Source organism: Rutidosis leptorrhynchoides, chromosome 6, assembly GCF_046630445.1.
Source record: "Rutidosis leptorrhynchoides isolate AG116_Rl617_1_P2 chromosome 6, CSIRO_AGI_Rlap_v1, whole genome shotgun sequence".
NCBI lineage: Eukaryota > Viridiplantae > Streptophyta > Magnoliopsida > Asterales > Asteraceae > Rutidosis > Rutidosis leptorrhynchoides.
In genome coordinates this window covers 51,983,937-51,994,563 of record NC_092338.1, presented here as the reverse complement: position 1 = coordinate 51,994,563, position 10,627 = coordinate 51,983,937, and the positions used below count along the sequence as shown (strand labels likewise).

At 30.1% G+C, this 10,627-nt stretch overlaps 1 long non-coding RNA gene across 4 annotated transcripts; it reads right to left on the bottom strand.

The window, feature by feature from the left end:
* Nucleotides 1-3,006: 3,006 nt before the first annotated feature.
* LOC139852658 (uncharacterized) lies at nt 3,007-7,320 on the bottom strand. 4 transcript variants are annotated; one of them, XR_011761145.1, is made up of 5 exons: nt 6,780-7,320; nt 6,321-6,483; nt 5,978-6,096; nt 5,535-5,626; nt 3,007-3,281 (listed from the first exon to the last, which is right to left on the bottom strand). It is a non-coding gene; the product is annotated as an uncharacterized lncRNA (long non-coding RNA). The 4 variants fall into 4 exon arrangements; XR_011761143.1 differs by having other exon boundaries at nt 6,321-6,459; XR_011761144.1 differs by having other exon boundaries at nt 6,321-6,399.
* Between the last annotated feature and the right edge of the window lie 3,307 nt (nt 7,321-10,627).

Here is a 10,627-nt window from a genome sequence, read left to right as displayed (position 1 = left end):
ATAATAATAATAATAATAATAATAATATAAATAAGTTATACGGAGTGTAAGATGAAAGAAATATATATCACAAAAACTGAATTCGATCGCTTTATAAAGACTTGGCCTGAAAAAGTACCCCATGCGATCGCATGGTATTTGTGCTTCAAGGCCATGCGATCGCATGACCCTCTGATCCAGCTCACAAACTTTTGTTTTCTTGTTTGTCGACATATTTATTTATTAATATATAATATATATAATTTATATTAATTAATTATATATTATATTATATTCTCGTGCATAGTTGACTTGAAATTTTTGTTCCGATAAGTCGTACGTCGTCACTCGACTTATGTTCCGGTTCCGGTTTTTCGAGTGTCCCTTCGTACGCTGAGAAAACTTGTAATTTATATTTTGGGACACGTACCTTTGTCAAAATATAGCCTTTAATTATCCCTAAATTATATCACTCAAAGTGTATCTTAAACTTTCGAGTATTTTGGTCATTTACTTCTATAAATCATTGTCTCACTATTTATTAAAATACATTTTAAAATCATTTGAAATTGTTATATCGCATATTGTTTATACATTTAAACTTAAATTCATGTAATTCATTTATGTGTCATCGTTTATTTCTCAAACGTTCTAATTAACATAACTAAATATCAATTGAATCAATAACCGAATGTTATTATTGTTTTCAAATAACCTGAAGCTATATATTCATAAATATATATTCAATATACTTAAACACGTTCTAAATATACGTTGCAAGTTGTTCATAGATTCAATTCTAACAGTTAATATTCCTTATTATTGTATGTGTCCAAATTACGTTATTTAAACAAACACTTTACCATTAATTTCGAATACCGTTAAACATGAATGATTTCCCAAATCAACGTGGACCTTACAACAGAGACCCGTAATAATATCATAATCCTTAAGGGACTCAGTAAATATCTTTTAATTCAATCGTTTAGCATAATCTTTTAACTTCATAGTTAAATATATCAATCAGATAATCAAACCAATATGTTTAATGCACAGTATCATTTACTTAACACTTTGTTACGTTTTCAAGTTATAGTATATGTATCTATTTACATATAATTGTTCGCGAATCGTTGAGAACAATCGAGAGGTAATTGAATAGTTCAAGATTTTGAGATTCAACTTCATAGACTTTGCTTATCGTGTCGGAAACGTTAAAGATTAAGTTTAAATTTGATCAGAAATTTCCGGGTCATCACAGTTTTTTCGCCAAAATAAAAACATTTATCACAAAGTGTCTCTACTAAATGTTCATATTTTCATCTCATCTATAATGTTCGTGAACAAAGTTTTTTCAAAAAACGAAAAAAAAAAGTTTTTGCTTCCCCCCGAATGGTTACTTCCCTCTTGATTCTACCACACACACACACACACACACACACACACACACACACATATATATATATATATATATATATATATATATATATATATATATATATATATATATATATATATATATATATATATATATATATATATATATATATATATATATATATAACATGTGATGCCTATTGATCATAAATATTATGTTTAGGGAATGTTTAATGCTTGTTAATAATTAATCGTTCGTTAATTCCTTTTGTTATACGTAAATCGAGTGATGATAATGATCTCTAGCAGTTGCAAGTTATTTATTTCATTCAGTACTAAGATGAAGATATAATCCATATAGTTTTGTCATTGATTTATTTTCTTTAATTGATGGTTTTGAATTCTTTTTAATGGTTAGTTTTAAAATGATATTGTTTTATTAATTATTAGTTTGTGAGTTTTTTATTTGGTTTAATGATGAACATAACTAAATAAATCGATTTAAAATTTGGTTGGATTGGTTTAGTTTTACCGTATTTGATTTGGTTATTGGTTGTAAAAAAATATTTTTTGAAAACAGATTTATCCAAACCGAATACACCATATAAACCATAAACCGCCTGAACGTACACCTCTAGTGCTAACAGGGCACATGTTCTTCATTTCTTTGTAGTAACATGTTTTGACGAGATATTTTGTATGTGTCTGACTTTAATAATTGTGTTTCAAATCGCAAAATTACATCTTATAATTTGGTATGTACATATTAAAACTTATGTAGAGGTGGTGATACTTTGAATTTAGTGATATTAATCATTCTACCTCTATCCCAAAATAAGCGTTATATTTGACTTTTGAAAGTTAATTTTTTAAGTTTGACTTCAAATATTTTATAATTTTTGCTATATGCATTTTGATGAAAATTATATGAATAGATTGATTTTTTAATTTTGTTTTCACTGGTATAACTTTATCAATTATTTTATAACACAAATAAAGATATTTAAAGTCAAAGGTTACAAAGAAAGACTTAAAAAGTCAAACTAGGACATTTATTTTGGGACATAAGAAGTATTATTTACATGTCTACACCATAAATTTACAAATATGATAAATATGTATAAAAATTGAATTATATTAACAAATAGATACATTTTTTTATTGCCTTTTAGCCAAATAAGTAAATATAAAAAGTAAAGAAAATTAATAAAAAATATAACCTAATATGTGATTGTTATTAGTGGCGGATCTTGAACATAGCTATTGGAGGGGCGAATAATATTATGTCGTGAAGTGTAATTTTAGATTGTTCGAGTATACGTAAAAATTCACACTTCACATATAACATTTCATAAGAAATTAAGTTATTTATTGTAACATTTTTATCAATATATAGTTTAAAATTTATGAAAAATAGTATAACAATCTTCAATCGAGATAAAAGATAAATGGTTGATACGTATAGTAAATTAATACTATAGTAGTAGACATACTCCGTATTTCATTTTTAGAGATAGTTTATTATGATTATAACTAGAGTTGTAGCGGGCCGCACGTTGCGGCGGCCACTTTCTGATTGATTTTGGTTATGTTTTTTTTTTCTGCTGCATAAACTAATTTAAATTGTACTTACATAAACTATATACATATGTAAACTGCAGTGTTCATTTCTAGTTTATTTATCCAATTTACTAATACAACAGTTGCATTGACAGCACTAACTAAATACAAAGACAAAATGGTTGCGTTTGTTAGGTTATTTTATTGTAGCCGTTGTTTCGTCATCATGTTTTTCTTCCTTTTGGGTTCCTTCTCTTCGGCTTCTTGAGAGTTCTCTTTTGATGGACACATTGGTTATCTTTTCTTGTTCCTTGCTTGATGTTATTGGGATTGGCATTGAGCTATATCTTTGGTAGATGGTTTGTCTGAGAGAGCAAAGTGAAATAATGAAATAATTTGTGTTACTTGTATATATGGAGATTCATGGAAATATTTATGCTATAGCAATAAGGGAGGACAGAACACGCAAAACACCATCCAGGGTACATCCAAATACGTGTTTAAACTGCTAAAAATATAATACAATGTGTATAAGAAGACAGTGATTCATGTGACATAATCTGTTTCGAATGTATTCATCATCACACAGCCCCTTCTTTAGTTCATAATTATTTTAACTTACATATGACCCTGATGCTAATATCTAATGTTATACTGCACAAAATGTACATCGCACATTTTGTCACTTTACAGTAAGTCAAGACAAAATTACGCTCGTCGTCCCTGAACTTGTATCCGGTCTTCTCAGGTCATCCTTAAACTTTTTTTTTTGCTAGCGTCGTCCCTATTGTTGTACTTTGTAACTCCGGTCATCCCTCCGTCTACATTCCATCCATTTTTTCCGTTAAACTGAAACATGTGCATATCATGTGAGGGTAAATTGGTCTTTTTCCTCATTTGTTCCCTTTAAATACCTTTAAATCAAAAATAAATAAATTAATTATATCTAAAAATAATTAAAATTAAAATTTAAAATAAAACAAAATCAAAAACCATTTTAAAATAATTAATTCTATCCTCCCTTTAACCATTCCTAGTTGTTTCTGTGTACGAACAAATCCAAATCCCAAATATCATTTTCATTTTCATATATACACACCATCATTACATAAACTTTTGTAACACACCATCGTCTTCACCATCAATTATCATTTCGATTAAATAAGTGGGTTTCACTAGAGTTCGTGAACAATGGCCGGAATCATTCAGATATAGCGGCGGGATGGTAGTGACCCGCTGAAATCGTTCAGATCTAGTGATGGGTTTCTGTAACGGCAAAAGATCTAAGCTTGTTGATAGATGCGTTAATGATTCAAGGAATAAATTGTGTTTTTTTCAGTGGGTTTAAGCTTTTATTGATTATGTTGTTAGAAATAGAAAGAGAAAATGGTGGTGATGGGTTTAGGAAGATGATGATGAATATTTCAAAGTTGCTGTGAACAACGAAGTGGTATCTCAGCTTGCTTTTTAATAGGATCTTGCATACCTTTTTGAAGTTTAAAATTTGGTGGATAAAATTTGGGTGAATCTGGGTGGCTGGATTTTTTTTCGTATTTGTGTTTAAAATACACTATCGATGGGTAGATTTGAAACATATTTATGTGATTGAACGAGATTGGTTGAGGGCAACGATGAAGGCAATGGTGGTCAGTGACGATGGTGGTGGTCAGTAGCGACGGTGGTGGCCACCAGCGGCGGGGCAGTGGTTGATTCGGTATCTGCAACTAAAGCATCTATGTTTTTTCACATATAAGTTGATTTTTTACATTTTCTCATTTTTATAATCTTTTTAATGTTTACGATTGTGGTAATTGTGATATTTTTTTTGAAAGAGTTAACCGTTTCAGTTTTAATTTTGGTACTCGTATTAGTTTTAGATTTGGAGTTATGAATGTAGTTGAATGTATTATTATTATTTTGGGTAAAGAAATTAAGATTATGTGAAATGTTGGGGATAGAGATGAAAATAAGGGAAGAAAGAATAAAAAGACTAAAATACCCTCACATGTTTGGCACATGAGTGAGTTTAACAGAAAAAGTAGACGGAATGTAGAGGGAGGGACGACCGGAGTTACAAAGTACAACAACAGGGACGACGCTAGCAAAAAAAAAAGTTTAAGGATGACCTGAGAAGGTTGGATACAAGTTCAGGGACGACGAGCGTAATTTTGTCGTAAGTCAATGGCACATTTAGTAACTAACAATAATAAATGCACCACCTAAAAGAGTAGCAACACCTATATTTTCTGGCCGCCGTTATAGTTATTTAGGTGGTATCCCGAGATTGAAAAAATCAAATTCCTCCGGGGAACACACGAAACAAAGATATGAACTCGTTAAATAGAAATGGAAAAGAATAGATTTCTTCAACAAAATTACAAAGTCTTGGTAAAAAAAATTGCATATGAGTATAAAATATTTCCTGTTGCGTCACGGCCATTGCTCTCATGTAAAGCCTACATTAGTTCTATATGGAGAAGTTTGAGCATTTACACTTCATGTTCTAAATGCTACGATTTTCTCGTAAAATTTCTCATATATGTATGTCGCAATTTTAATCAAGTATATATAGACTTACTGGGAGTTATAAACATATATTCAGATAACTTGAAACTTACTCTTCGCTTCCGGTTTTTGATTTGTTCCTTGAGGGTTTCACGATCCTTCTCCAAAATCCATACCTATTTCACCTTTTCCCTTCTTTCTTGTTCTGTCAAAAATAAGTATACACCCATTTTTAAACTAATTCACTATAAATTCTAAAGTTTACTTCTGAATTTTTATATACTTGTAATATTGATAATAAATTTGTATATTGGGAATTTGCATAAACACACGATTGTAAGTTGAAACCTCAAACCTGGGTAAATTACAAATTCTAAAAATTCGAATCACTAAAAAATAGAACTGAAGAAATCAATAAGCAACAGAATAAATTTAGGGCAAAAAGAGGACATCACGATTGGATTACGACCAAAACGATTGATAACAATAACACACAACAATCATAATCAACACTGAATCAATTAAATTATATATAACTATCAGAAATAACACTTACTCTTTTCAACTCTTTCGTACGAAGCTCCTTGCGATAAGCGTCGGTAGGGTTCATAACTTTGCCTTCTTTTGTCGTCTTCATTTTAAATGTACGAACAGCGTCAGCGTCAGATATAGTTGCTGATACAAATGGAAAATCATTAAGAGTGTTACTTATCATGGCTAAGCATATATTTTTCGTGCATAATTTGAGCAACAGTTTCACTACTATGTTCGTAAACAATAGCCGAACTCTGTGACGTGGCTGCCAAATTAGGACCAACTGACGCAACAAAAGGAAATATATTAAAACAGCATTGTGTATTTAAAAGCAGCATTTTATAATGGATAAAACGGGAACGAACCTTTTCATATTCATCCTTTGAACCAAATAAGAGTGTTGCTTATCTTGATTAAGCATACAGTTGTTTATGTTTCAATCATCTAGCAACATAATCAATAACATCGTTGCTTGAAAATCAGTGTATAGAATAAACTGAACCACTGCAAAATAATGGTCATAAGCACCTAAAAGGATGTCAACATCAAAAAAACTTGCTAAGAATTTTCAAATTCACTAACATAAGTTATAGCAGTAGCTTCTTTACATTTAGGAACAAAACAATTCAACATCTTCATGTAAAAAAAAAATTAAAATTAAAACGCAAGCAACGTCACCCACAACCGTCACAATCAAATACACCAAGGTAAAAAGCAGATAACAAATGTTTGCAAAAATTGAAAAACAATAACGATAATCTATGTAATCGTATATTTTCAATGCAAAAGTCAAAAAATCAAATATGCAATCGAACATAAATTACCTGATCATTAGCGAAAAACAGTTGAGAAGAAGAAATACTAAGAATCGAATCAAACGGCGGTGATAACAGGTACGGTGGTCATGATAACAATGAGGACGGTGATGGGGATGAAAACCCTAAATTTTACCCCAATCTGAAAAGATTTTCAGCACGATTAAGAGATGAGAAGGGTGTAAGAACCCTAATAATTTTTTAGTTCATTAAGAGGTGAGAAAGGTGTAGTAACAATTTTTGAGTTCAACAACAATATAGATAAGAAAATTTAATTCAAAAGATCCAGGCAATTGCAAACCCTAGATTTTAAGAAGGATAGCACACAGAAGAGCATATAGGAGAAGAAGAGACCCACGGTTACCCCCTTTTTTTTTTTTTTTTTTTTTTTTTAGGGGAAGCACCAAATGCCGTTTTGGTTGTTTCTGTGAAGTGAACTACCAAATCTATGGTACCAATTAGTATACAAGGATAAGCCTATAGGAGAAGAAGAGACTCACGATTTTTGGTTTTTTTTTTTTTTAAGGGGAGCACCAAATGCAGTTTTGGTTGTTTTTGTGGAGTGAATGACGAAATCTGTGGTACCAATTAGCATATAAGGATAATAATCAAAATTTAAAATAATCATCTTACTTTAAACAAAATTTAAGAAGCACTTGACTAGAGTATTAGCAAATCTCTCTAAAATATACTTATAATTTGAAATTTTGAGAGGGTACTCCCATACCCTCCCAATAACCGGCCATTGATTGTTAATTGAAAGAAATAGTGAGAATTAAAAAAATTAAAAACTGTGAAAAATATTAAAAATTAAAAAGAGAAAAAAAACGTAATATAAAAAGCTAGAGGCAGAAATTGAAATTTCACATATTAAAATGAAAATAAAATAAAAAAATTAAAAAGAAAAGGTATGATTAAACTGACACCCTCCTATTACCATCTTAACTATTAGACAAAAATGATAAATAGTATTAGGGGTATTTTCTTCATTTCACCTTCTTTTTTTAACTAACTTTCATTTTGCCAAAAAACCCCCCACACTTTGTTCAAACACTAAAACCGGCCACCAAACAGGGGGGTAAAGTGTCAAATCAACATTTTCATAAAAAATCTTAAATAAACTCCACCCAAATATTCAACGGGTCATATCTTCTCGCTCGCAACGAGTTAAATTTTTCCGGCATCATCGTTAAACTCGAAATAATTTTACGAACACAATGTCACTAACTATACGCAAAACGGATTCTTTTTAAAAAACGCTAAATATTTGGGGTACTTTTCATACACGTTGATTTTGATTTAATTTTTTAAAATCGACAATTCCATAGCGAAACGCGAAGATGCATATATATATTGTTAATTTAAAATAACATTTAAATATTTAACGGGTTATACCTTTTAGTTCGACCCGAGTTGCGCTTCAACGACATCATCGTTAGCCACGAAATATGAAACAACCCAAAACCGTTTATCCGAAAACGAGAACATTTTTTATATATTAAACAAAGTTAATTACATCAATACGCACGATTCATTTAACACTAGTTATAACGTACCCAATGTACAATAAAACACAAGTTAAATACATGACCAAGTTCCAAAACGTTCAATTTGACACCTTTCGGCCCGTTACACAACAAGTGGGCAATTACGACCCATTTACATTACAAACCGGGTTAAGACTCGATAACTCAAGCTGATACCAAGAGCATAATCCCGAGGACTACCAAATCCCCAATCCACGTCCAAATATCCAAAGTTAATCCTCCGAGCTTAAGCAACGTCTATCAACCCTAGTCTAGCAACTAGGTAACTCCGCATCAACGATACCTATAAAAAGGTATACAACGTGTGACGACCCGGGAATTTCCGACTAAATTTAAACTTAATCTTTATATGATTTCGATACGATAAGCAAATTATGTAATTTTGAGTCTAGAAAATTTTGAAATAATGTTCATATATTCAGTTGACCTTCGACTGCTCTCGACGATTCACGAACAATTAATTGTAAAATATGTGTGTATGTATATATAAATATTAATTCGAAAAAAATATAATTTGAAGTATTATATGTTGTTGTTATAAAAAATTAATAAAATAAAAATAGGATATTATAATAATTATTATTTAAAATATATCTCTATGTATAAATAAAGTATATTAAAAATAAATATTAAATGATTGTAATACTCGTTTGATATTTCGATTGATATTAAGCAAGTTAAATTTGAACTTATGTAATTTTAAAATAAAAGGTGATCCAGAAATGAGTTATATAAGTTATAGGCTTATTAAAAGTATATTTAGGATCTAAATATTTTATTTTAACACTTTTTATATTTTACCCGTAAATGAGAGGGACAGTTGATGTACTTTTTATTTAATAGTTAGTGACTGAATTCTATACCATAATGACCAAAATAAATAAAGACATTTAATTTAAAAATATGGGAATTTTCAGATGACTTTTATCCGCCACTGATTTCGCCGAGACACAGTCCGTGAAAACTGTCGGTAGAATAAAACAACCTTGAGGCTGCTGTACTGTGTTTAAGCACGATATTTGAATGCACTTGTAATATATAATTAATATTATTACTATTAGACTTATTATATATATATATGATCACATACATATGCAGAACCCACCACTAGTATATATCAATTATTTATCTATTTGTTTTCTTCTTCTTCTTTTACTACTACACTCATTTAACCCAACCCATCACCACCTCAAAACCATCTATATATGCATATGCAGAGTCTTTCGATTTGAAACGCGTGAGTTAAAAGTTTAATATCTATGTGATATATATATATATATATATATATATATATATATATATGTAGGATACATACAAATGCACCACCCTCACCATCTTAATCTTCTGTGTCAATTGGTTCAATCAACCCATTGAACTATCACCATACAAATCACACCTTACTTGTTTCCGTTTCTTTCTGTTTTTGTCGAACATTGATAATGCTAAAAACGAACATATATTTCATAGCATTATCCCTCAAGAAAGACAAGCTTTTAGTTGCAATTGTTCTATTTACAAGTGATATTAGTTTAAATAATAAAAGGTGAAGACAAAAGACAGATTCGACGAATTGAAGACGCAAACGACCAAAAAGCTCAAAAGTACAAAATACAATCAAAGAGGTTCCAATTATTGATAAGAAACGTCTCAAAATTACAAGAATACAAGATGCGAAACGCAAAATACAAGATATTAAATTGTACCCAAGGACGTTCAAAAATCCGGAACCGGGACCAAAGTCAACTCTCAACGCTCGACGCAGCGGACTAAAAATTACAAGTCAACTATGCACATGAATATAATATAATATATAATTAATTCTTAAAATTAATATATATATTATATTATATAATAAAAACCGTCGGCAGAAGAAACAAAGAAATGTGAGCTGAATTCCAGGGCCATGCGATCGCATGGCCTGGAAGGCAAAAAGCCATGCGATCGCATGGCAGTAGGTAGCAGCTGACATGCCTATAAAATTCGAGTTTTTGCTCATCATATAACACATCTTTTTCTTTCTCTCTATCATACGATATATATATATATATATATATATATATATATATATATATATATATATATATATATATATATATATATATATATATATATATATATATATATATTATATTTTAATTTTAATTTTAATTTTAATTTCTAATAATAAGGGTATGTTAGCGAATGTTGTAAGGGTGTAAGTCGAAATTCTGTCCGTGTAACGCTACGCTATTTTTAATCATTGTAAGTTATGTTCAACCTTTTTAATTTAATGTCTCGTAGCTAAGTTATTATTATGCTTATTTAATACCG